Source organism: Symphalangus syndactylus, chromosome 7, assembly GCF_028878055.3.
Source record: "Symphalangus syndactylus isolate Jambi chromosome 7, NHGRI_mSymSyn1-v2.1_pri, whole genome shotgun sequence".
Classification (NCBI taxonomy): Eukaryota; Metazoa; Chordata; class Mammalia; order Primates; family Hylobatidae; genus Symphalangus; species Symphalangus syndactylus.
In genome coordinates, this window is record NC_072429.2 from 56,191,159 (window position 1) to 56,219,092 (window position 27,934).

The 27,934-nt window shown below is 39.5% G+C and overlaps 1 protein-coding gene across 5 annotated transcripts in view; it reads right to left on the reverse strand.

Annotated features, from left to right (window-relative positions):
* The window catches only part of NKAIN3 (sodium/potassium transporting ATPase interacting 3), a 1,176,366-nt gene extending 1,172,365 nt beyond the window's left edge, over positions 1 to 4,001 (reverse strand). Inside the window, exon 1 of one of the 5 annotated variants that reach the window (XR_010121877.1) lies at positions 3,770 to 4,001. The gene's annotated coding sequence lies outside the window, so the exon portion shown is untranslated. The remainder of the gene's footprint in view (positions 1 to 3,769) is intronic. The other 4 variants (XR_010121876.1, XR_010121874.1, XR_010121875.1 and 1 more) reach the window with 4 other exon arrangements.
* Positions 4,002 to 27,934: the final 23,933 nt, after the last annotated feature.

Sequence of the window (27,934 nt, forward strand, 5' to 3'; positions counted from 1 at the left end):
CTTTATAAATGCTTAAAAATGCATAAGGAAATAGTAGTAACCTATTAGAAATATGAGAAAAGGCTATGGAAACAAACTTCTCAGAAAATTAAGTCCAAATGGCTAAGGAATATGAAAAAAAATGAGGAAATACAAAATAGTAACTGAGGTATTGTTATAGCCATCAGGGTGACCCTTTTATCCCATTAAAAATGTCTTTCAATAGGATTATATGAATCCATATTCACCTCAAGAATGTTTTTGTAAAGGATTATTTGAAAAGAACAAGGAGGGGTATCCAGGTCTAACCCTCACTGGTGTACTGTGATTCCATCCTGGCTCTAACCCCCTGAGCTAGCACAGACCCCACAAGGTAATGGCTTAGTCCTCCACACGCCAGTCCCCATTTCAGACACCAACCACAAGTCCAGCAAGTCTTCCAGCCACCCTCACTTTCGGCCAACTGACAAAAATTTGGGGTTTCACACAATCTCTCTCAGGTTCAATAGTTTGCTAGAACGACTCACAGAACTCAGGAATAGACTATATTTGTGATTCCCACTTGATTATAAAGGATGCAACTGTGAAACATAAATAAAGGGAAACATGGAGTACATTCTGGGAAGGTCCCAAATGCAAAGTGTCCATGCCATCTCCTTTTAGAATCAGGGCATGTTGCCTGTCTGCCCAGTGATATGTTTACCATCACTAAGCTTCCATGTTCAGTTTTTGTTTGGTTCTTATTATGTAGGTGCAATTGATTAAATCATTGGCCACTTGAATGAACTCAATCTCCAGCTGTCTTCCTCTTCTTCGAAGTCAGGCAGCTAAAAGTCCCAACATGCTTGGTCTTTCTGGTGGCCAGTGCTCCTCCTAAAGCTCTCTAAGGGCCTGCCATGAGTCATCTCATTAGCATAAAGTCAGGTGTGACCCTGGGTCCCATGAATAACAAAGCCACTTCTATCACTCAGGAAACATCAAAGGTTGTCAAAGCACCACACCAGAAACCAGGGACAAAAAAATCCCAGGTAAATTCTTCATCACACAGATTGTGTAGGAGTGCAGAAGGCAAGAAGTGCAGAAGGCAAGAAGAGCCTAGCAAGAATTCAAAAAGATAAAAGACACTAGATTCTTGTTTTATGAACTTGAGGTCATGAACCATTCATTAATCAGTTTTTTAAAAAAATTTAGTTTATTACTTAGTATAGAATATAACAACAGAAGAGAATAGACCAGAGTATATCATGTATAGTAAGAATAAGTATTCTTTTGTAAAATTTTAATATACAAATGGAGATGATAGATAGAGTCACTTAGACATAAACACACAGACCGGTACACAAATGTAGCGGCTTACAATGTAAAATGGATTTAAGAAAAAAAATATGCCACTGTCCATCAATAAATGAATGAATACAAAAATTAAAATGTGGTATATATATACAATGGAATACTATTCAGCTTTAAAAAAGAAGAAAACTCTGTTATTTGAGACAACATGGATGAACCTGGAAGACATTATGCTAAGTGAAATAAGCCAGGCACTGAAAGACAAATACTGCATAATCTTGCTTATATATGACATCTCAAAACATTGAACTTACAGAAGCAGAGAGTATAATGATGGTTACTAGAGCCTGGATGGGGAGAGGTGAGGAAAAAGCACATGGTGGAAGGATACAAAGCTTTCGCAAGACAGGAGAAATACTTCTGGTGATCTATTGCCCAACATGGTGATTATAGTTAATTATAATATATTGTATATTTCAAAATTGCTAAAAGGCCAGATTTTATATATTCTCATTACAAAAAACAAGTAAATTAGCTTGATTTCTATTATTGCACAATGTATACATATATCAAAACATCACATTGTACCTCGTAAGTATATACAATGGTTGTCAATTAAAAATTAAATTAAATTAAAAATTAACAAAACGTTTAAGGCCAGTGCCCCAAGTGGACAGATAACATTTCTATTAAAATGTGAGTTACAGTAGTATTTATCCAAGTTTTCTTTAAAGATCCAGTTACTATTAGGACTTCAGCAAACATTTTAAGTACCATGCAAGTTATTTGAAAATAGCTCATAGGAGGAATGGTGTTTATTTTCCTTGTTAAAGTAAACAATTACTATAGCATCTATGTTAAATTTTTGTCCTATCACCCAGTGACCTAGATGAAAGTTATAAATTTACCTTGCCGCATGGAAATGTAGCTACTAAGTCATCAGAATAAGAAACGTTCAGCCGGGAATTCTTCCAGGGAGGAGTTTCTATTAACTTGTGGTGCTGATTTCCTATATTTATTGAATCCCTTTCATCATTGCTTGGTCTATAGGAAAATTAATTAATACATGTCAGGCCCATGCTGGGCACTGGGGATGCAGCAGTGCAAAGGCATATGTGTTATCTGCCAGATGCAAATTCTATAAACAGAGGCACCAAATCTGCCCTGGGCAGTGAAAGAGGAAACAGTGGTTAAGCTGACATCTGAAAGTTGCCAAGTAAAGAAAGAAGTAGTGAGCCATGAGGTATTAATAAGAGAGAGTTAAAGAAGCTGAAAGAACCTGAGTGTAATCGGTGAGGTAAGTACAAAGGAGAAGGGAGCCAAGAGGTGAGGTCTAAGACATAGGCAGGAGCTAGATTTGGAAGAATTTAAAAGTTGCTTTATGCATTTCACACATTACTTAAAAGCTAGTTACTATAGAGTGATTAGACCTTTCCACTTGACAACTTTTCTAAACAGCACCAGAAAAGCAAGGTCTAGAATTCTTGCCAAAGCAAGGTCTAGAACTCTCCCCGACCTGGAGTTCCTAATGGATGAGCATTCACAGTCTAGTGGAAGCTGGCCAGCCTCACTTTCAGAGGGAGAGCTCTAGCGGAGAAATTGAGAATATTCTGAAGACAGGCTTGGAGGATGCCTACAGAGTGGCTGGGCATTCTCTAAATAAGAGCCAAGGAGACCATTTAAATGTGGATGTGCAAAAAGGAAACAATAAGAGCAGACAGCAGAAGAGGATAGAAAAACAAATTATATTTTAAAAGATACAGCGGCTGTCACTCTTTTTTTTCGGAATTTGATGTTTATCCTTTCAATTGCTATCTACTAAGTATATATACCAAAATTCAGCTGCAGTTTTCATTTTAGCACAATATAATATTTAACACATGGCTGATTCAATTAATTTAGGCTGAGGGATTGCAGCTTTAAAATGTCCTTTTTTCAGCTATTATAATAATAATATTTTAAAATGACCAATATTTGCAACTGAGTTATTTCTTAACACTATAAAAACAGAATCCAGTACTCAGAGCAAGAATAGTAAGTTCCCATGTTTGACTTAAAATAAGTTCCATTTCTAAAATCTGAGAGAATGATTTACATTCTTTGCTTTCTTATATAGTTTTTTTGGTTAATTTTCAGATTTTAAAATAGACTTTGAGTTCTGATGCTGTTCATTTTGCCTTGATACAGTTATTTATGTCATTCCTATCCCCATTCATTCTTTTCTATCTTTACGATGACATCCTATTTTCATTGTATCTTTCCTTCAAAAGTTAGAAATAGTTTTACACTTAGAAAAATTCTTTCCTAAAAAATATTGTGCCATGTATATGACCCATTACTGAGTTATGTGGGACTCTTTTGATTACAAATGATAGAAACCCAGCTCAAATGTGTTTGAATGAAATAAAGGATATTTTATTGGTTCACATGCCTAAACCACATGTCGTTAGGGATGATGAGAGCTAAAGACTAACACAATCTTTCAGATAGTTATAGCTACCTTTTATTTCTGATATTCCTTCTCTGCAGCTGCAGGTAGGTTTCTTCAGATGACAGGAACACGGCTGTCCTCTACTCACGGCACACGTCCTCATGCCTCTGCACCAGTGAGGAGAGAGCACTCTTTTCCCAGATCAGTTGTGAAAACATCTCCCCAGGTGCTGTGGTTTGGATATGCTTTGTTTGGCCCCAGCAAGTGTCATGTTGAAATTTAATCCCCAGTATTGGAGGTGGGGCCTAATGGAAAATGTTTGCATCTTAGAGGTGTGTCCCTCGTGAATAGATTAGTGCCATTCACACGGGAGGGAGTGAGCTCTCACTTTTAGTTCTCATAACAACTGATGGTTGAAAAGAACCGATGGCACTTCATCTCTCTCTCTCTCTCTTCCTCTTTCTGGCCATGTAATCTCTGCACAGACCTGCTCCTATTCACTTCTGTCATGAGTGGAAACAATCTGAGTTGCTTCCCAGATGCAGATGCTGGTGCCATGCTTCTTGTACAGCCTGCAGAACAGTGAGCCAAATAAACGTCTTTAAAAATAAAAATAAATTATCCAGCCTCCAGTATTCCTTTATAGCAACACAAATGGACTGACACACGAGGTAAGAATTCTGATTGGGCTGACTTTGGTCATGTGACAATCTTTAGTTCAATCATTGTATATGAGGTGGCATACTGTGATTGGTGGCTGCCACTAGAACCATGTGAATTGAAGGAATTCTTTGGAGAAAAAAACGAGTTGTTTATATTATAAACCAAAAAACCTGTTTACTTACTATAAAAAATGTAAGTGGGAACATATTTTGTTTGAGCATAACAGAAATTATTTTAAATGAAATGTATCAATTCCATCAAAAACTCCCTTTGAAGTACCACAGTATACTGACATCATCTTTTGGTGTTTGTCTCTTCCACTGAACAGCAAATTCCCCAAAGAACCAATTATATGTTATTAAGATTTGTATTTCTGGTGCCTAATTGCTATGGTTTGATTGTCCCTGCCAAAATTGATGTTGTTGAAATTTAATTGCCATTGTAACAGTGTTGAGTGGTGGGAACTTTGAGAGGCAATGAGGTCATGAGAGCTGCCCTCATGCCTTCATGCTATGCCCTCATGAATGCTTTAAAGCCATTATCACAGGAGTGGAATCCTAATAAAAACTATGAGTTCGGCCATATTTCCTCTCTCTGTCTCGTGTGCTCAATTGCCCTGCTGCCATGTCATAATGCAGCAGGAAGGCCCTCACCAGAGGCAGCCCCTGATCATGGAATTCCTAACCTCCAGAACAATGAGCAATAAATAAATCTCTTTTCTGTATAAATTCCTCACTCTGTGTTACTTTGTTTTAGCAACAGAAAATGGACTAATAAAGCCCAAAACACACCATTATGTAATATATTCATGTTACAAACCTGCATGTGTTACCACCTCAATCTATAAAAATGTTAAGAAAGAAAGAAAATGGATGAATACACTAACATTGTGCCTAGCACATAGCAGATAGTCAAGAAGTATTTATTGAATTGAGCAGTTGAATGTACATGAAAAGCATTTGCAGACAAGAAAACCAGTAATATTAACCTATTCACAGCCATAACACTAGACATCCCCAAAACATACACATGGCACTTCCTTTCTAATCTTCAAAGTTTTTTTTAAAATTGAAGAGTAATGAGTAGTCTGGGGAAACTTTTGGTTATCCAACAGAGCAACTCATTATTCATCCCTTGTTACCAGATACAGAGCTAGACCACATTTCTCAGGCTTCCTTGTATTTTAAGTGTGGCCATGTGACTAAGTTCTCACAAGTTGAAGTTATATTTGTCACTTGTGGGCTGCCTCCTCAATATCCTACTTTCCTCCTTTATGTTTGCTGGAATCCAAAGTAATCAAACCTTAACCATGCAGATGATGACAATACTTTAGGGAACTGTGGAGTTCTAAAGCAGAAAATGCCTGGATTGTGAAGTGACCACATGGAGCAGAACTGAATCATGAAGCTAGAGCATCTGCCTTGGAGTTGTTAACATGAGAAAGAAAAAAAAATCTTTTTTCTTGAAGCCCCTGGATTCTTGGGTCCCTTTGTTACAGCAGTTACCTTATCTTAACTGAACAAAAGTAAAAAGAATTAAAAAATTAGGGCAAGCCAGAAGCTGGGAGGTAGGATTTAGATTGAAAATAAAAACAAATAGTAGAGTAAGGAAAAAAATGGATTTTAAAATCTAAGAAACCACATGGGGAGAAGTGAGTCTGTGTTGGAGCTGAGCAGTAAGGGAGGTTTCATATTTAGAGAAAGATTTTTGAAGCTGTGAAATGTGTAAGAGACAAACATAACTAGAGAAAGAGCCTTTTTAAGAATTTGTTAGTTTTGATTGCATTTTCTTTTGACTTGTCTTAGACAATGTAAATGTTTAAAACATTTTAAAATCATTCTTGGCCCCCATGCTGGTATTAATTTAAATATAATACTAAGTAAATGGACCAGCCCTAGAAATAGTCAAATTAAATCATCTTATACATATTTCTTTTTTTTTTTTTTTTTTTTTTTGAGACGGGGTCTTGCTCTGTCATCCAGGCTGGAGTGCAGTGGTGTGATCTCGGCTCGCTGCAACCTCCGCCTCCTGGATTCAAGCAATTCTCCTGCCTCAGCCTCCTGAGTAGCTGGGATTACAGGTGCCAGCCACCATGCCCAGCTAATATTTTGTATTTTTAGTAGAGACGAGGTTTTGCCATGTTGCCCAGGCTGGTTTCGAACTCCCGAGCTCAGGCAATCTGCCTGCCTCAGCCTCCCAAAGTGCTGGGATTACAAGCATGAGCCACCGTGCCTGGCCCATTTTATACATATTTCTAAAAAATTGAATGAGTATCGCTTCCCATTAGAATTTAGACTATCAAATTGCTTTTGAACTTTGAATTATTTTATACTGGCAAAGAAAATTTTTATGCTAATTTTGAGGCAAAGTATAGTCATACTGGTGTTGAACAAACACGTTTTCCAATGTCTCCAGGTGTCCATCAGGCTGGAAAGTAATTTAGAACATGGGAATGGGTACTACTATATTTTTTTTCATTGTCATTGATCAGTGTTCTTTTGCTTATTTTGCTTCAAATGTTTTAAAATTTTTCAAACCTGCGAAAAGTTAAAAAATAGAATGATAAACACTAATATGCCCTTCACCTAGATTCATTATTTGTTAACTTTTTGTCACTGTTGAGTGCGTATGCTTTCTCTCTCTCTCTCTCTCTCCCTTCTCCTTTCTCAAAGCTATTCTTCTATATTGCTTATGTTTTCTTCTAGATAAATTATGTTTTGCCTTTCCTAATTAAATTTAAGCATCTGTCTGGCATAGATTTTTGTGTATAATGTGGTAGGGATCAAGATTTATTTTTAAGTAATATACACATATTGCTTAAATATCAGTGCTGGATATCAAGCTATTTGGGGGGCTACAAACCCACTCTTTTGTACTGTGCTTTGTGATGTCAGGGTGGGACTCAACAAACCCCACATCTCCTTTGTCATACTGTGCTCTATGATGTCTCATAAGCGGGAGGCCCTAGAGGGAGACTAGAAGTTTGAGAAGGACCAGGCACATGCTCCTTTCTGTTCACTCTGTTAGGGTCACTCCAGCAAGGAGCTTAGGTACAGCAATGGTCTTGTTTACAATAGCAGTTGTTCCGGTTGCTAGTTTTTTCCATGCTCCCAGAGGTAGCCTCCTTGCACTCCTTCAGAGGAATCAGCACCAACCCTGTGGTACCCCTTCCTGTGAGGTCTAGGTCCCCACTGTGATGGGCCTTTCCTTCAAGCTCTTAGGTTCTAAGAATCACAAACTCTTCCTTTTGGACTACTAAATCTCAGCAGGGACAGCTGCTTTCTGCACACTATCTCTATTTTCTAACTATGCCCATTTTGCTGTTGCAGTTCTTTAACACTTGTTTACCACATTCCTACATTCAATTCTCTCTGTTGAAGGAAATGGTGTGATATCTGCTTTCTTCACTGGACCTTGACTGATACACTATCCAATGACCCAGCTTCATTTATTAAAAGATCATTTCTTGGCCCAGTGTGGTGGCTCATGCCTGTAATCCCAGCACTTCGGGAGGCCGAGGTGGGAGGATCACAAGGTCAGGAGATCGAGACCATACTGGCTAACACGGTGTAACCCTGTCTCTACTAAAAAAATAGAAAAAATTAGCCGGGCATGGTGGCGGGCACCTGTAGTCCCAGCTACAGGCTGAGGCAGGAGAATGGCGTGAACCTGGGAAGCGGAACTTGCAGTGAGTGGTACCACTGCACTCCAGCCTGGGCGACCGAGCGAGACTCCATCTCAAAAGAAAAACAAAACAAAACAAAACAAAACAAAACAATACAAAACAAAACAAAAACAGATCATTTCTTCTTTCAGTTTACTGCAATACTGTTTTGCACAATCAAAAGCCCACATGTGGATGGTTCTATTTTGTACTCATTATAGTTACATTGGTATATTTGTCCATCTCTATGCCAATTCCTTATTTTCTTTGTTACTGTTACTTAATGTATTTTGATATCTGGTAGTGTCAGTCTTCTTGTCTTGCTCATTTTCTTTAAATTGGGTAGTGAGAGTGTCAGCTGTCGATCCTTTAGGGTCCCCTTCAGCTATAGATAACCACTTACCCAAGGTCACACCCTCCCTGAAGCAGCTGGCATTCACTGACTGAAAGATGCATACGTATAAAGGCACGGCCACTTCAGCCAGTGGAGGACATTCTGATGGGGGACATTCATTCCTGAGCTCCCTGCTAGAATGTCTGAGGCTTTGCAGGATCTCTACCACAGTTGGATGTCTCCTTTTGCCCATCCTGCTTCAGACCCTTCCTTTCACAGGTATTGATCTCCAGAAAACATATTGCTCCCCAATTCCCATGTCAGCATCTGCTTTGGGAGACCATAATCTACAAGACCTTATCTCAGACACCTGGTGCTCTCCTGATTTTGATGCTAATAATGGAAGCCAATATCCTTGTCTACTAAGGTCTGCTTACTTACTGGGGTAACGGAAAGTGGAACAAATCACAGTGAGCTTTCTGGTTGAACAAAGTTCGTCAACTTAGAATATAAAACATTGCTTTGCTACTAAGAACAACAGTGTGAGAAGAAAAGAAGGAAGGACTCAAGAGCTAGCGGCTGGGGCCCACCATGTGGACGATAATACTCCCTCCAGTTCCTTCATAATACTGTTTTGGGACTTCTCTCTTCTTCTCCCGAGCATTGTTTCCAGAGATTTGTTTGTTTTTATTAGTTTCTTTTTCAGTGAACTAATTTTAAGTTTTATTGATAACTATCATGTTGTTGATAGCTTTGTCTTCCATTTTATTGATTTCTGCTTTAATTTTTAATCATCTCTTCTATTCTTTGAGTTTATTCTGTTGTTCATTGTTCAACTTCTTAAGATGGACAACTGGCTCATTCATTCTGATGATTATCTCTTTCTCTCTTTTTTTTTTTTTTAAAGTATTATTTATTTATTTATTTATTTATTTATTTATTTATTTATTTTTGAGACGGAGTCTCGCTCTGTCACCCAGGCTGGAGTGCAGTGGCGCAATCTTGGCTCACTGCAAGCTCCGCCTCCCGGGTTCACGCCATTCTCCTGCCTCAGCCTCTCCGAGTAGCTGGGACTACAGGCGCCCGCCACCACGCCCGGCTAATTTTTTTTTTGTATTTTTAGTAGAGACGGGGTTTTGCCTTGGTCTCGATCTCCTGACCTCGTGATCCACCCGCCTCGGCCTCCCAAAGTGCTGGGATTACAAGCGTGAGCCACCGCGCCCGGCTGATTATCTCTTTCTCTAACAGAAATATTCAAAGGTATGAATTTCCCTCAAAGCATCATTTTTATAATAGTGTGGAAATATAGCATTTTAATTCCTCGCTCTGTAAGCATGAGCTATACATAGCAAACTCCTTTGACAGAGTACATTATAGAAAGAGGGAGGAGGTGTGACTTCACAGAGGAGAATCTGACACTACTTTGCCCACATGATCAAGGTCAACATCAAAAGGTCAACATCCTGTTGACAGTTGTTACCATTAATGCAATGTAATGAGGACAGCACTTTAAATTTGTGATCTTTCTCTCAGAAAACCACAACTGCCGTCAAATCATGAAGATATGTCATAAAATTCCAATAGTGGGCATCTACAAAATATCTGACAAGTACTCCTCAAAATTGTCAAAACTAAGGAAAATCTGAGAAACTGTCATAGCCAACAGTAGCTTCAGGAGACATGATGACTAAATGTAATGTCGTGTCCTGAATAGGATCCTGGAACAGGAAAAGAACATTAGGGAAAAACTGAGAAAATCCGAATAAAGTATAAAGTTTAATAATAATAATGTATTAATATTGGTTCATCAATTGTGGCCAGTGTACCATATTAATATGTTAATAACAAACGAAAATGGTGTAGGGGATGTGGGAATTCTCTATACTGTCTTCCCATTATGTCTCTAAACCTAAAGCTGCTCTTAACACTATACACACACACACACACACACACACACACACATTATTATTTGGTTCTAGGTATTTTTGAATTTCATTGTGATTTGCTCTTTAACCCATGTGCCATTAAACAATGTGATTTTTAATTTCCAAATACTTGAGAATTGTTGATGTATCTATTAACATATCTTATTTTCATTGTACACAAAAATCATAGTTCATATAATAGCTATATATTAAAATTTTTGAGTCTTTTTTATGGCTGAGTTATGATAAATTTCTGTAAGTGTTTTTCTGTTTGCTGGAGAAATATGTGTATTCTATAACCTGTTAGAGGCAGAACTCCTAAAAGTCCACTCATTCAGACTTACTGTTTCAATTGTTATCTCTTCTATTTATTTGCTTATTTTTGTCTGCTCCAGCTTATGATGCTCCCATTATGATAGGGAATTTATCAACTTCTTCCAACTGGTGTATCAGTTTTTACCTCATATATTTTGAAAGTACTATGAAGTTTTTAACGACTGGAACCTTTTATCATTATGCCGTTACAGTCTTAATTTGCATTAAAATCCCCATTACTATAAGTATACCAGCTATCTTTTTGGTTAGTTTCTTAATAACATGTTATTAATATCCTTTTCTTTCCACCTTTGTATTCAGTATGTTTTTTTTTTTTTTTTTTTTTTTTTTTTTTTTTTTTTATTATACTTTAGGGTTTTAGGGTACATGTGCACAATGTGCAGGTTTGTTACATATGTATCCATGTGCCATGTTGATTTCCTGCACCCATTAATTCGTCATTTAGCATTAGGTGTATCTCCTAATGCTGTCCCTCCCCCTTCCCCCCACCCCACAACAGTCCCCGGAGCGTGATGTTCCCCTTCCTGTGTCCATGAGTTCTCATTGTTCAATTCCCACCTATGAGTGAGAACATGCGGTGTTTGGTTTTTTGTCCTTGCGATAGTTTACTGAGAATGATGTTTTCCAGTTTCATCCATGTCCCTACAAAGGACACGAACTCATCATTTTTTATGGCTGCATAGTATTCCATGGTGTATATGTGCCACATTTTCTTAATCCAGTCTATCGTTGTTGGACATTTGGGTTGGTTCCAACTCTTTGCTATTGTGAATAGTGCCGCAATAAACATACGTGTGCATGTGTCTTTATAGCAGCATGATTTATAGTCCTTTGGGTATATACCCAGTAATGGGATGGCTGGGTCAAATGGTATTTCTAGATCGAGATCCCTGAGGAATCGCCACACTGACTTCCACAATGGTTGAACTAGTTTACAGTCCCACCAACAGTGTAAAAGTGTTCCTATTTCTCCACATCCTCTCCAGCACCTGTTGTTTCCTGATTTTTTAATGATGGCCATTCTAACTGGTGTGAGATGGTATCTCACTGTGGTTTTGATTTGCATTTCTCTGATGGCCAGTGATGAGGAGCATTTCTTCATGTGTTTTTTGGCTGCATAAATGTCTTCTTTTGAGAAGTGTCTGTTCATGTCCTCTGCCCACTTTTTGATGGGGTTGTTTGTTTTTTTCTTGTAAATTTGTTTGAGTTCATTGTAGATTCTGGATATTAGCCCTTTGTCAGATGAGTAGGTTGCAAAAATTTTCTCCCATTGTGTAGGTTGCCTGTTCACTCTGATGATAGTTTCTTTTGCTGTGCAGAAGCTCTTTAGTTTAATGAGATCCCATTTGTCGATTTTGGCTTTTGATGCCATTGCTTTTGGTGTTTTAGACATGAAGTCCTTGCCCACGCCTATGTCCTGAATGGTATTGCCTAGGTTTTCTTGTAGGATTTTAATGGTTTTAGGTCTAACATATAAGTCTTTAATCCATCTTGAATTAATTTTTGTATAAGGTGTAAGGAAGGGATCCAGTTGCAGCTTTCTACATATGGCTAGCCAGTTTTCCCAGCACCATTTATTAAATAGGGAATCCTTTCCCCATTTCTTGTTTTTGTCAGGTTTGTCAAAGATCAGATAGTTGTAGCTATGCGGCATCATTTCTGAGGGCTCTGTTCTGTTCCATTGATCTATGTCTCTGTTGTGGTACCAGTACCATGCTGTTTTGGTTACTGTAGCCTTGTAGTATAGTTTAAAGTCAGGTAGCGTGATGCCTCCAGCTTTGTTCTTTTGGCTTAGGATTGACTTGGCGATGCGGGCTCTTTTTTGGTTCCATATGAACTTTAAAGTAGTTTTTCCAATTCTGTGAAGAAAGTCATTGGTAGCTTGATGGGGATGGCATTGAATCTATAAATTAGCTTGGGCAGTATGGCCATTTTCACGATATTGATTCTTCCAACCCATGAGCATGGAATGTTCTTCCATTTGTTTGTATCCTCTTTTATTTCATTGAGCAGTGGTTTGTAGTTCTCCTTGAAGAGGTCCTTCACGTCCCTTGTAAGTTGGATTCCTAGGTATTTTATTCTCTTTGAAGCAATTGTGAATGGGAGTTCACTCATGATTTGGCTCTCTGTTTGTCTGTTATTGGTGTACAAGAATGCTTGTGATTTTTGTACATTAATTTTGTATCCTGAGACTTTGCTGAAGTTGCTAATCAGCTTAAGGAGATTTTGGGCTGAGACAATGGGGTTTTCTAGATATACAATCATGTCATCTGCAAACAGGGACAATTTGACTTCCTCTTTTCCTAATTGAATACCCTTTATTTCCTTCTCTTGCCTGATTGCTCTGGCCAGAACTTCCAGCACTATGTTGAATAGTAGCGGTGAGAGAGGGCATCCCTGTCTTGTGCCAGTTTTCAGAGGGAATGCTTCCAGTTTTTGCCCATTCAGTATGATATTGGCTGTGGGTTTGTCGTAGATAGCTCTTATTATTTTGAGATACGTCCCATCAATACCTAATTTATTGAGAGTTTTTAGCATGAAGGGTTGTTGAATTTTGTCAAAGGCCTTTTCTGCATCTATTGAGATAATCATGTGGTTTTTGTCTTTGGTTCTGTTTATATGCTGGATTACATTTATTGATTTCCGTATGTTGAACCAGCCTTGCATCCCAGGGATGAAGCCCACTTGATCATGGTGGATAAGCTTTTTGATGTGCTGCTGGATTCGGTTTGCCAGTATTTTATTGAGGATTTTTGCATCAATGTTCATCAAGGATATTGGTCTGAAATTCTCTTTTTTGGTTATGTCTCTGCCAGGTTTTGGTATCAGGACGATGCTGGCTTCGTAAAATGTGTTAGGGAGGATTCCCTCTTTTTCTATCGATTGGAATAGTTTCAGAAGGAATGGTACCAGTTCCTCCTTGTACCTCTGGTAGAATTCAGCTGTGAATCCATCAGGTCCTGGACTCTTTTTGGTTGGTAAGCTATTGATTATTGCCACAATTTCAGAACCTGTTATTGGTCTATTCAGAGATTCAACTTCTTCCTGGTTTAGTCTTGGGAGGGTGTATTTGTCGAGGAATTTATCCATTTCTTCCAGATTTTCTAGTTTATTTGCATAGAGGTGTTTGTAGTATTCTCTGATGGTAGATTGTATTTCTGTGGGATCGGTGGTGATATCCCCTTTTTCATTTTTTATTGCATCTATTTGATTCTTCTCTCTTTTCTTCTTTATTAGTCTTGCTAGCGGTCCATCAATTTTGTTGATCTTTTCAAAAAACCAGCTCCTAGATTCATTAATTTTTTGAAGGGTTTTTTGTGTCTCTATTTCCTTCAGTTCTGCTCTGATTTTAGTTATTTCTAGCCTTCTGCTAGCTTTTGAATGTGTTTGCTCTTGCTTTTCTAGTTCTTTTAATTGTGATGTTAGGGTGTCAATTTTGGATCTTTCCTGCTTTCTCTTGTGGGCATTTAGTGCTATAAATTTCCCTCTACACACTGCTTTGAACGTGTCCCAGAGATTCTGGTATGTTGTGTCTTTGTTCTCGTTGGTTTCAAAGAACATCTTTATTTCTGCCTTCATTTCATTATGTACCCAATAGTCATTCAGGAGCAGGTTGTTCAGTTTCCATGTAGTTGAGCGGTTTTGACTGAGTTTCTTAATCCTGAGTTCTAGTTTGATTGCACTGTGGTCTGAGAGACAGTTTGTTATAATCTCTGTTCTTTTACATTTGCTGAGAAGAGCTTTACTTCCAACTATGTGGTCAATTTTGGAATAGGTGTGGTGTGGTGCTGAAAAAAATGTATATTCTGTTGATTTGGGGTGGAGAGTTCTGTAGATGTCTATTAGGTCCACTTTATGTAGAGCTGAGTTCAATTCCTGGATATCCTTGTTAACTTTCTGTCTCGTTGATCTGTCTAATGCTGACAGTGGGGTGTTAAAATCTCCCATTATTATTGTGTGGGAGTTTAAGTCCCTTTGTAGGTCACTGAGGACTTGCTTTATGAATCTGGGTGCTCCTGTGTTGGGTGCATATATATTTAGGATAGTTAGCTCTTCTTGTTGAATTGATCCCTTTACCATTATGTAATGGCCTTCTTTGTCTCTTTTGATCTTTGTTGGTTTAAAGTCTATTTTATCAGAGACTAGGATTGCAACCCCTGCCTTTTTTTGTTTTCCAGTTGCTTGATAGATCTTCCTTCATCCCTTTATTTTGAGTCTATGTGTGTCTCTGCACGTGAGATGGGTTTCCTGAATACAGCACACTGATGGGTCCTGACTCCTTATCCAGTTTGCCAGTCTGTGTCTTTTGATTGGAGCATTTAGCCCATTTACATTTAACGTTAATATTGTTATGTGTGAATCTGATCCTGTCATTATGATGTTAGTTGGTTATTTTGCTCATTAGTTGCTATAGTTTCTTCCTAGCCTCGATGGTCTTTACAATTTGGCATGTTTTTGCAGGGGCTGGTACCGGTTGTTCCTTTCCATGTTTAGTGCTTCCTTCAGGAGCTCTTTTAGGGCAGGCCTGGTGGTGACAAAATCACTCAGCGTTTGCTTGTCTGTAAAGTATTTTATTTCTCCTTCACTTATGAAGCTTAGTTTGGCGGGATAGGAAATTCTGGGTTGAAAATTCTTTTCTTTAAGAATGTTGAATATCGGCCCCCACTCTCTTCTGGCTTGTAGAGTTTCTGCTGAGAGATCAGCTGTTAGTCTGATGGGCTTCCCTTTGTGGGTAACCCGACCTTTCTCTCTGGCTGCCCTTAACATTTTTTCCTTCATTTCCACTTTGGTGAATCTGACAATTATGTGTCTTGGAGTTGCCCTTCTCGAGGAGTATCTTTGTGGCGTTCTCTGTATTTCCTGAATCTGAATGCTGGCCTGCCTTGCTAGATTGGGGAAGTTCTCCTGGATAATATCTTGCAGAGTGTTTTCCAACTTGGTTCCATTCTCCCCATCATTTTCAGGTACACCAATCAGACGTAGGTTTGGTCTTTTCACATAGTCCCAAATTTCTTGGAGGCTTTGTTCATTTCTTTTTATTCTTTTTTCTCTAAACTTCCCTTCTCTCTTCATTTCATTCATTTCATCTTCTATCAGCGATACCCTTTCTTCCAGTTGATCGCATCTGCTACTGAGGCTTCTGCATTCTTCGCGTAGTTCTCGAAACTTGGCTTTCAGCTCCATCATCTCCTTGAAGCCCTTCTCTCCATTGGTTATTCTAGTTATCCATTCTTCTAATTTTTTTTCAAAGTTTTTAACTTCTTTGCTATTGTTTTGAATTTCCTCTCGTAGCTCAGAGTAGTTTGATCGTCTGAAGCCTTCTTCTCTCAACTCATCAAAGTCATCCTCCATCCAGCTTTGTTCCGTTGCTGGTGAGGAACTGCGTTCCTTTGGAGGAGGAGAGGTGCTCTGTTTTTTAGAGTTTCCAGTTTTTTTGGTCTGTTTTTTCCCCATCTTTGTGGTTTTGTCTACTTTTTGTCTTCGATGATGGTGATGTACAGATGGGTTTTTGGTGTGGATGCCCTTTCTGTTTGTTAATTTTCCTTCTACCAGACAAGACCCTCAGCTGCAGGTCTGTTGGAGTTTACTAGAGGTCCACTCCAGACCCTGTTTGGCTGGGTGTCAGCAGCGGTGGCTGCAGAACAGCGGATTTTCGTGAGACCACAAATTCAGCTGTCTGATAGTTCCTCTGAAAGTTTTGTCTCAGAGGAGTACCCGGTTGAATGAGGTGTCAGTCTGTCCCACTGGGGGGGTGCCTCCCAGTTAGGCTGCTCAGGGGTGAGGGACCCACTTTAGGAGGCAGTCTGTCCATTCTCAGATCTCCAGCTGCGTGCTGGGAGAACCACTACTCTCTTCAAAGCTGTCAGTCAGACAGGGACATTTAAGGCTGTGGAGGTTCTCACTGAGTTTTTGGTTGTCTGTGCCCTGCCCCCAGAGGTGGAGCCTACAGAGGCAGGCGGGCCTCCTTGAGCTGTGGTGGGCTCCACCCAGTTCGAGCTTCCTGGCTGCTTTGTTTACCTAAGCAAGCCTGGGCAATGGCGGGCGCCCCTCCCCCAGCCTCGTTGCCGCCTTGCAGCGTGATCTCAGACTGCTGTGCTAGCAATCAGCAAGACTCTGTGGGCATAGGACCCTCCGAGCCAGGTGCGGGACACAATCTCCTAGTGTGCCGTTTTCCAGGCCCGTTGGAAAAGCGCAGTATTAGGACGGGACTGACCCGATATTCCAGGTGCCGTCTGTTTTCCCTTTCTTTGACTAGGAAAGGGAACTCCCTGACCCCTTGCGCTTCCCGAGTGAGGCAATGCCTCGCCCTGCTTCGGCTAGCGCACAGTGCGCTTCACCGACTGTCCTGAACCCACTGTTAGGCACTCCCTAGTGAGATGAAACCGGTACCTCAAGCAGAAATGCAGAAATCACCCGTCTTCTGTGTCGCTGGGGCTGGGAGCTGGAGACCGGAGCTGTTCCTATTCGGCCATCTTGGCTCCACCCCCCTGTATTCAGTATGCTTATCCAGTCTTTTGTAAACAGCATATATATGTCAATATTTGTTTTTTAACTGGTATGTTCAGTGCATTTACTTTTTTGTAATAACTGATATATATTTCTGTTTCTACCATATTTATGTATTATTTCAGTTTGTTCTCACTTTTTCTATGTCTCATTTTATGACCCAAAATACAAGAACTTCAGCATGCTCTCAGGCCCCTTGGCCTATCCCTTACCCCAAATACTTATCGGATTAATACCCCACAAACCTTCAGTTGTCACAGCGATCTGTAAAGACAACAAACATTATCAAAATAATCGATCATCTTTTCTTCACACGATCTCTTGCAAATCTCCTAGATTTGTCTCTCTTTCAAAAATACTTCATATGAAACTCTTTTCAATGAGGAGTTTTGCATGAGTAGGTGTCCAAAGATTTCCATACGAGAGAATATTTATTTTTCCAAAGATTTCCATGCCCGAAAATATTTTTTTATGTCCCCATATTTGAATGACAGTTTGCCTGGACATAAAATTCTACTTCCTAAATTTTTTCCTTTTGTTTCAGAAAACACTACTCTATCCTCTGTAGTGATACAATTTTTTTTTTTTTTTATTTTTCTCTCTAAATATGTAGATTTTAGAATTTTTTCTTTGTTCTTGCTGTGACTAGATTTCACTATAAGGTGTGGACATTTTTCCTCATTTCTCCTCTTTAGTACTCTATGTGTCTCTTCAATCCAAGGTCTTTTTTTATATTGATTCTGTGAAATTTATCTCAGTTATTTCTTCAACAATTTTAAAAAATATTTCAGCCCCTTACTTTTTTTGTTTTTCTCTTTTTCTAGGACTACTATTATTTAGAAATGCTACTTCTCTCCTCCATATTCCATAACTTTTCTTTTATGTTTTTTATTTCTTTGCTTTGTCCTCCTTTCTAGGAAATTTTCCCAATATGTTCTTCCAGTTTGCACATTTCTTCCTCAGCTGTATCCATTCCCTTACTCTTCACAATGATGCATATTTTATTGAAAGTATAATTGTGGAAATATCAAATATGTCTGCTGGGTTCTCATTTTTGTTTTCTTGTTCTTATTGCCAATATCTTTCTTTTGTCTCATTTTTTTTTGTATGTGCTTATCAGGCTATGTTGATATTCTTGGCCTATTGTTCTAAGAGTTCCACTTAGGCAAACTGTAACAGCGTGTTTTTCTTTTGAAGTGCAGCTCGAACGTCTTGCTATGTTGGTTGGTAAGCTGCTTTTTGCCCTGAATGTATAGGCTAGTGTGTCCAGCAAAACTCCAGAGAGCATGGCCCCATTGAGCTCAGAGGAGGAGGAGTGGATGGACAGCCCCAACCCAGGATGGACAGCCCCAACCCCCAAACCTTATCAATCAACCAGTGCTCCTGCCTCAGACCAGCTCCTCAGCTCCCACACTTTACCCTTACTGGCCCGCCCCCTTCACCCACTGCAAGCAGGATGACTGCAAGCCTGCGATGACTTTCAAGATTAGAATTCACCATCGCAGGGGTGTGGAGGAACTGGGGCAGGGAAAGTAGTGTCCAAAATCAGCCCCAACTTATTTTTCTCTGCCCCTCTTAAGCACAGAACTTCTGTGCTGCCCTGATTTTCTTTCAAAGGCCCTTAAATTAGGGCTCTAGTTTTCTGCAGATGTCCAGATGGGCTCTGTCTGGCCCAAAGCAGTAGCAAGAAAAGCAAAATGTTCCTTCGGATTTCATCCTCCAGCTGCATCTCAGCTACCTTCTATGGTTCACCAAAGCTACTTCATACTCAAATACTACCCCCGCTCTTCCCCACCCCTGGGATTTCTCAAGTTTTTCAGTGCTTTAGGTTTTCTAGCATTCTTCCAGGTTGATCTCATTTGGGATATATAACAAAATCCGAAGTCTGGTAGGAACTGGAAACTGGTCACTCTAGCTCCTTAGCACATCCAAATTAAAAGCTTTCTTTTATGCCCAAGTACAATCTAACACTGCCTCCAGAGCTGTCTGGTGCAGGCAGAAGAGGAAAAGGTGAGGTTAGGGAGAGAAGCCCTAGTGATTCCTAGCAGAGAGTTCTCAGCAGGGGAAGGAAATGATACTCTTTAATTGTAAGATAGCAAATTTCAAAGAGCTATTTGAGTAGAGTGCAGAAAACATACTTTTGAAATGGATCAGTGTTTGCCCTGTAAAATTTTAAGAGCCTGTCATTATTCAGAGACATTTAACTTTCTCTAGTTACCAGGTGCACTACCTTATTTTAGAAGCAAACTTTCTTTTATAACAATACAGTCGTTTGGAAGGAATTTGGCACCACAGGTCTGCCACTTTGGGGATGCTTGGGCATCACCAGTTTACAGGGACAGCGAAAGCCATGGCAGCCAGTGAAACATGAGAGGCTGACGGAGTAAGAGGCAGAGGAGGCAGATGCCAGAACAATGGTGGAACTCACTGGGGAGCAGTGAGAGAGAAGCAAGCAAAACCTCCAGCAGGAGGATTACAGAAGCCAGGGAAATCAACTTCTCCATGAAGAAAAGAGCAATACATGTCTAATGTCCTAGTCAGGTTATGTGCAACCAGGAATGAAGTGTCCTTAATTTTAGGAGTAAGGAGGTTGTGGAGTTCAGAGTGTTGGAAGAAGAAACAAAATTTAACTATTGGTGAATTGATAGTGGAGGAGGCAGCAAGTGTGGGCAACTGTTTTAAGATATTTGATTGTAAAGAGGAGACAGAGGAATGGGCAGGGTTTTGTATATTAAAGAACTGAGCATGTTCAGACGAGTAAGTCAATGGTTCTCAACTGTGGCCACAAAGTAGCGCCACCTGAGAAGCTTAAAAAAATACCTATGAGCGGCCAGGCGTGGTGGCTCATGCCTGTAATCCCAGCACTTTGGGAGGCCAAGGCGGGTGGATCACTTGAGGTCAGGAGTTCAAGACCAGCCTGGCCAACATGGTGAAACCCCCATCTCTACTAAAAATACAAAAATTAGCCAGGTGTGGTGGCACATGCCTGTAATCCCAGCTACTCAGGAGGCTGAGGAAGGAGAATGACTTGAACCTGGGAGGCGGAGGTCGTGGTGAGCAGAGATCATGCCACTGCACTCCAGCCTGGGCTCCATCTAAAAAAAATAAAAATAAAAATACCTATGACCAGACCCTGTCGATGGATATTCTGATTAAATTGGTCTAGAGTGAGGCCTAGGCATCACTACTTTTTTGGAAACTCCATAGGTGATTCTACTGCACAGCCAGATTTGAAATCACTAGTCCAAGGGAAGGACCCAGGAGAGAGGGAGACAGAAAATGTAAGAGGGAGAAACAATAATCACCATAAAAATGGCTCAAACAGGGGCAGAGGACTACGACTTCACAGGAGAGCCATTATTTCTCATGGGAAAAGAGAAAGGGAGGAAAGGATGCTTTGGAAGTAGGTAAGTTTATGGCTGAGATATGGAAGGAAGCTGAGGAGTTCCCATCTGACAGCTTGTGTTTTCTCTGTGAAGTAGGAAGAAAAGCCATCCACAGAGGGGCAGAGGAGAATTTAGAGAGGAAAGTAAGGAGAGCAAAGAAGGGTTGGGATGGTTGAGTAAACTGAAAATAAAATCCCAAGCGTCCCAATGACTGAACAGCCCCCATCTTGGCCAAGGGACCCCAAGAAAAAAAAAAAAAAAGCATAAAAACTAAGTTCCAGCCCATGATGGAATGAGAGGTCAGACATGCCTCATTATACCCGTTCCCTTCTAGAATTTAGACATAACCACTGACCAGTATTCGTGTTAAAATAGAGATTTTAAAACAGATAAAAGAGACTCTTTGTGGTAATAAGATATCAATTTATACAACAGTGAAGTCATCCCTTAAGGTAGTACCCTACACTTAAGGAATAAACTATGCTCTAACTGCCATAAGGTTTTTTTCCTCTCTCCAGCAGTGAAACAAGCAATGGCCTCAAGATAAGCAATATTAAAACAATTACAACTCATCCAGCTCATGGATAGTGACTGACTAAACCCCTGTTCTACAGTCATAACTACAGCTTTGATTGGACAACAGACTGATTTTAGTGACTTTCTCCTGATAAAAGACCATTGCCCTTAGACTGGTTCTGGCCACTTTACATGAGGCTGCACACTTGAGTGCCTTTGTGTCCTTGAAAAGATTCTTTAATGTACAGAGTCTAATCGTATCAATAAGAATTAATGTTTGAGGCTGGGCGTGGCGACTCATGCTTGTATTCTCAGCACTTTGGGAGGCTGAGGCAGGCAAATCACAAGGTCAGGAGTTCGAGACCAGCCTGGCCAGTATGGTGAAACCCCATCTCCACTAAAAATACAAAAAAATGAGCTGGGCGTAGTGGCAGGCGCCTGTAATCCCAGCTACTCAGGAGGCTGAGGCAGGAGAATTGCTTGAACCTGGGAGGCAGTGGTTGCAGTGAGCCGAGATCATGCCACTGCACTCCAGCCCAGGTGACAGAGTGAGATTCCATCTCAAAAAAAGAAAAAAAAAAAAAAAAAGAATTAATGTGCCTAGGATTACTTGGCTAGCACAGTAAAATACCATCTCTACTAATGTTTAAGTGGAATGTCTCTACCCCAAAGTGAACATGGTCATATGTTACGTGCATTTTTATTCAATGTGCATGTGTCAGGACTACCTTCATGAATAATGTATAGTTTCTCCTGTTACCTGTTGAATATGCATGCTTCATCATAAAGCTCCTGCCACAACCCCTCTTCCTTTGAAGCCCTGGCTCTTATCTTTGCCTGAGGCACACTTCTCAGCCTGGCCACCTTGCAGGATGTAACCCTTACAAGAAATAAAGTATCCTCTTCATCTCAAATGTATGAAGATCTTGTGATTTTTAAGTTGACAGTCGCTATAATGGAAGCCTGAAACAGAATTTCCACCTTTTTAAGTTGACAGTTGCTCTAATAGGAGCCTGAAACAGAATTTCCACCATTGTTGAGAATCAATGGAAGACTATGGCAGAATCTGTCTATGAGGTTAGGTGGCCCTCTCTGGCAGTGGTAAGACAGCAGGTCTGTGCAGCCTGGCAAAGTGTGCAGTTATAGTTATGTGAGTTCATAATTGGGAGACTGGGGAATATGACCAAAAAACTGTCGATAAAGGAAGTCACAGATGTAGATTGCAGGATCTGGGCAAAATAGCGAAGGAACTGATGAGGGAAGGGGGCTACTGGGAAGAAAATGGAAAGTTCAAGAGACTGGAAGGAATTGGTATGGTTGAAAAGTAATGTAGTAAGAGAAGCTGAGTGAGTAAAGAGGAAGACTAGAGTGTTGCAATCTGAAAGTAACGGTTAGAACTTGAGTCTTCGGATGTGGACAGGGCTGAATAATGACCAAGTCTGGGTATAGCCAAGGGTGTGCATGGCTGAGGCAAAATAGGAAAAATTAGGAAAAAAGCACCGGAACATCTTATTCCATTTCCCCATAAATTTCAATAAAGTTTTTTGTATAATTATATATATAGTATAACTATTTATGTATATATACTAGTGTACATGTAGATAGTTTATATAGTATATATTTATAATTAATTTGCCTAGCATGCCCAGTATGTTTTTGAATACATTTTAAAAAGGAAGAAGGAAAAAAAAACCACATATACATGAATAAAAAGAACTACATGAACAGAAACCCAAATATTAACAGTGAGATTGCACTTAATTTTTTCTCTTTCCTTTTCCAAATGTATAATTATCAAATAGTATTTCCATAATCATAAAAGGCAACACAATTTACATTTCAAAAGAAAATGATTTATACAAAATCAACTTTGCTGTCTCAGAATATCTTAGTCTTTGAGGAAGTAATATTATGAACTACGGAACATATTGCAATGTTCTAATGCAAACAGTAACTCCAGTGAGTCACTTTCTTTCCGGCTCATTTGAGCTATGAGATTGCAATCAGGCCCACTTATTCAAACTTATAAATATTTACTCTCAAGACAAGTTCCTTATGTTGATAATGTTGAGTTACTAAATGCAAGCTGACATTGATATAGTACAAGACTTCCTTTTCTGAGGATTATGTATTGTATTGAGACAATTTCATAAAGTAGCAAATGAAAAAAAAGAGGGAAAAGAAGGTCTTCTCTAAGCACTCAATTTTTAATTTGCAGCCTCTCCACCAAACACACACATACAATTTTCTATTTTCCTTTTCAAACTTAACTTTCCTCCTTTGCACTTATTAACATACTATCCATACCACTGGTGTGTGTGAAATCTGATATATACATTCATGTATCTCTGATATATATTAAATCAGAAATTCTGATTTACTGGTTTGTGGTAGGACAAGCATTATTGTTTTTTAAAACTTCCAAGGTGATTCTTGTGAGCAGCCAGTATTTTTATATAAGCAACTCAATTAAATCAAAGTCGAATGTTAGGAAGCCTGCTCCTTTGTTCCATGAATATCAAGACACTCTCGTCCATTAACATTCCTGTCAGCTTTGATGTCTCAGCCATTCTGAATACTCATTCAGTTCCCAGCTCATCACCAACTGGTAGAATCCTTATATGCCTATCCTCAGTGTTTGCCTTTTTGTTTCTCTTTTGGGACATGTAACTTCACAAGCCAACTGAAAATGAGGAAAAGAATTTCCTAAGTTTCTTAGGTACTTCAAAAAGGCAAAATGAAAGATGTTTTTGATAGAAAGTTGCACCTGCAACAAGTTGTAGAGGGCTGCTTGAAAAATGTTTAATGGTGGCCAGAGAGCCACAATTGGCAAGATTGTAGAGGAGCGTTGCAATGCAGTTCATCAGAAATCAGAGGGCGACAGCTGGCAGAGCTTACAGGAGGCCGCCTTAAGGAAGTTCTCCAGGGATCAGGAAGCAGCAGCTGGCAGGGCTGCTAAAGACAAAATCAACCCAGTTGACCTTTAACCATGCCATGAAAAATCACTTTATCAAACAGCATCATTTTTTTTTTTTGCTTTTGAAATAATTATAGATTTATAGAAAATTGCAAAGATAATAATGTGAAAAGTTCCCATGTCCCTTCCACTCAGCTTCCCCAAGTGGTTGCGTCTTGTGTGAACACAGTACAACATCAAAACCAGGACGTTGACATTGGAAGATGTGTGCATGCGTGTGTAGGTCTGTGTCACTATTATCATATGTATATTATTTAACTATCACTGAAACTGAGATACAGAATTATTGCATCATTTTTTCATCTCTCTGGGACAAATGCCCAGGAGTACAATTGCTATATCTTCTTGGTGGTAGATGGATTTTTTATTTATTTATTTATTTTTAGAGAGGGAGAGAGATGGTGTCTCCATTTGTCTCCCAGTCTGAAGTACAGCGATCCAGCCCACTGTAATCTCAAACTCCTGGGCTCAAGCAGTGTTCCTACCTCAGCCTCCCAAAGCACTGGGATTATTGGCATGAGCTACCTGATGCCTATAATCAGGACTGGACTGAATCGTTTCATCATTATGTCCCTTTCTGTCCCAGGTAATTTTCTTTACTACTTTTTAATGTCTACTTCTTGTGATTTCTGATGTTTACATGGAATACCATTTTCCATTCTTTTGAGTCTACTTATATTGTTATATTTGAACTGAATTTCTTATAGACCCTATGTAATTGGGTCATGTTTTAAAAGTTAAAAAAATTAACAGGCTATATTTTGGGAGCAGGTTTAGATTTACAGGAAAAATTAAGCAGAAGTAAAGAATTCCGTATACCCTCCCTTTCCTAACTTCTCTATCTCCCCACAATGTCCTATTATTAGCATGTTGCATTAGCATGAAGCACTTGTTACAGTTTATAAACTGGTATTTATACATTATTATTAACTAAAGTCCATTATTAACTTTAGAGCTCCCTGTGTTGTACATTCTAAGGGCTTTGACAAATAGATCATGTCATGTGGTCTGCCACTGTATTGTCATACAGAATAGTTTCACCGTTCTAAAACTCTCCTGTGCTTCACGTGTTCTTTCCTTTCTCTCAAGCTCCTGGCAGTCACTGATATTTTTACTACCTGTATGGAAAGCATAACCCACTTAACAACTTAAAAAAACTAATAAAATTAGCTGAAAAATAACCAACACATTTCAATATTGGATTACATTTCAATAAACAAAATAAATAGAACTGATATGTTCTTACTGAATGAATGAAAAAAGTGTCACCCTGTTTTAAACTCACTTTGAATTTGATGTAAATATTTTTGCTTAATGATTACCTTTAAAACATGAATTAATATTTTTCTTTAATTGTCAGTAGTCTCTGTTTGCCAAATTCCATGTAGGCAATAGACATTTAAAATACGAAGACAGAGTATGTTCACTGGGCTCCAACATGTTACTGTTTATTGTAACTTTATCTCAGGAAAAGGTGACTTTGCTACCTCTTGCATAATTTAAGTCTGTGCTGTTTTCAGCTACTGCTAATATTTTATATGACTGAGAGTAAAATGTTGTATTATTTAAAATAAGCAATAGCCGGCCGGGCGCGGTGGCTCACGCTTGTAATCCCAGCACTTTGGGAGGCCGAGGCGGGCGGATCACGAGGTCAGGAGATCGAGACCACGGTGAAACCCCGTCTTTACTAAAAATACAAAAAAAAATTAGCCTGGCGTGGTGGCGGGCGCCTGTAGTCCCAGCTACTCAGGAGGCTGAGGCAGGAGAATGGCGTGACCCCGGGAGGCGGAGCTTGCAGTGAGCCGAGATTGCGCCACTGCACTCCAGCCTGGGCGACAGAGCGAGACTCCGTCTCAAAAAAAAAAAAAAAAAAATAAGCAATAGCCATATAAATATGGTACATTCATCTTAAAAGTGATTGAAACTTTAATAAAAAGAGAAATCTTCAGGAATAATAGAATTTGTCTGCTTGTATAATACAAAGCAAAAGTTATTCAAAGAAGTATGCAAATGCCACCCATCAGTCTCAGCAATCCTGAATCTTCAGGTTTTTTAAGAGAATGTGATTATCTACAAAGCCAGCTTTGTTTCATGGCTTAATTCTACCCATAGCTTCCTCTTCCCAGCCGTCTACATAAACCACTCCATCAGGAAGTATATCAATGTGTTCTGGGTATCTAATGGTGACAGGCCACATCCTGTACCCCCACGGGCTAGGGAAGCCTCTGGTAGCCACAGGAGAAGAAATGGAACTGGTACCTCTAAACAATCCACAAACCCTTCACCCACTTTCCAGTGCCTGCTTCTCCTAAACAACTAATTAGACAGGACACACCTTGTCCAGACAGTCATTATTTATTTATTCCGTGAATATTTATTGAGTACCTTCTATGCACTGTGTATGTTCTAGGTGCTGGGGAAATGAAAATGACCAAAACAAATTCTCTGTTCTAATGGAGTATATGCTTCCATGCTGAGATATGGACAATCAATAAATACTGAAGTAGAAAGATATACAAATATACACTATAATGCCATGGTGATAAGCACCAGGGAGAAAAGTAAATCAGGTTGAGAAAATAGAGACTGACAGAATGACAAGGTCATAGGTGTGTCAGGAAAGGCCTCTGTGTGTCCATGACCTCCAGACTCTAAGAACAGAGAAGAGAGGCCTTATGGATGTGTAGAAAAATAGGGTCCCAGGCAAATGCAAAAGCCCTGTGGTAGAAGCATATCTGTCATGTTCGAGAAAGCCCAAAAGCCAGTGTGGCTACACCAGAGTCAGCGAGCATGGGAGGACATAAAGTCAGAAAGGAATCCAAAGACTAGATCACATATGGTTTTATAGGCCATGAACAGGATGTTTCTTTTAAACACCACTTTCTTAGATATACCTTCTCGTCTACCCTTTTATATTAGCCTCTCCTACTCATGCTTTATAAGAATATTTGATTTTGTTTTCTCCATAGGTTTTTACAATTAACTGGAAATTATATTGGACTTTGGACTTCTTCTAAATCAAGTAGAAAATGATTGAAGGCTTTTTGCTGTTTGCTAATTCTGACGTAGGCTTCTGGACAATCACCGGGGATGGCGTGGGGAAGGACGGTCTCTCAGAGGAATTACAGAAACTGGGAGATCATCCAGGACGCTCTTCTAGGAGATGGTGGCAGTTTAGGAAAGAGTAATTGTGGCAGAGGTGACAAGAAAAGAGGTGACTGTAATGTAGGATAAATTTTCCACTTAGAGCTGAAAAAAATTGCTGCAGAATTTAATGTATGCTATAAGGAAAACAGCATCAAAGGAGAGGATGAGTTTCTGATCCTGAGTATTTGCGTGAAAGGTGGGACCATTTTCTAAAATGAAAACATTAAGCGGGGAGAAGGTCTATGTAGAGAAATCAAGAAACCCCAATGAAGGGGATCTTTGACTTTAACCTTTTTTTGAGATAAGTATAGGACCTTTAGGAATCTTTCAAATTCACACATATCACCATAGCCTACAAGATTTCACAGAAAATGCAGCCAACTGGCCTCTTCCTTTTTAATCCTTTAAAGATCTCTCCCTTGCTCAGTGAGCAGTTTTGGTGGTAGTCAGAGCAGTGTCTGGAAATGGGGTCTCGAATATCTTTTTCTTAAACGACCACGTGGTAAACCCCTTTGGGGTATGACTCTGTCCACAGATAAATTTGGCATTATACTCTAACTCATCTAAAACTTTTCATTTTTAGCTAAGGAATCCTTCAGGTATTTCACTTCCACCATTAGCATTAGCAGCTTCTTTTCTGGCCACTTTTCAAAAAGAAATAGAGCTTGTTTCACCTTATGAACATTTCTGAATGTGAGACAATGACTCAGGATAAGAAAGCTAAGTTGAGGCAAGTTTCCTAAGTTAGCTATGAGGTTCTCTCTCTGGCTAAGTAGGCC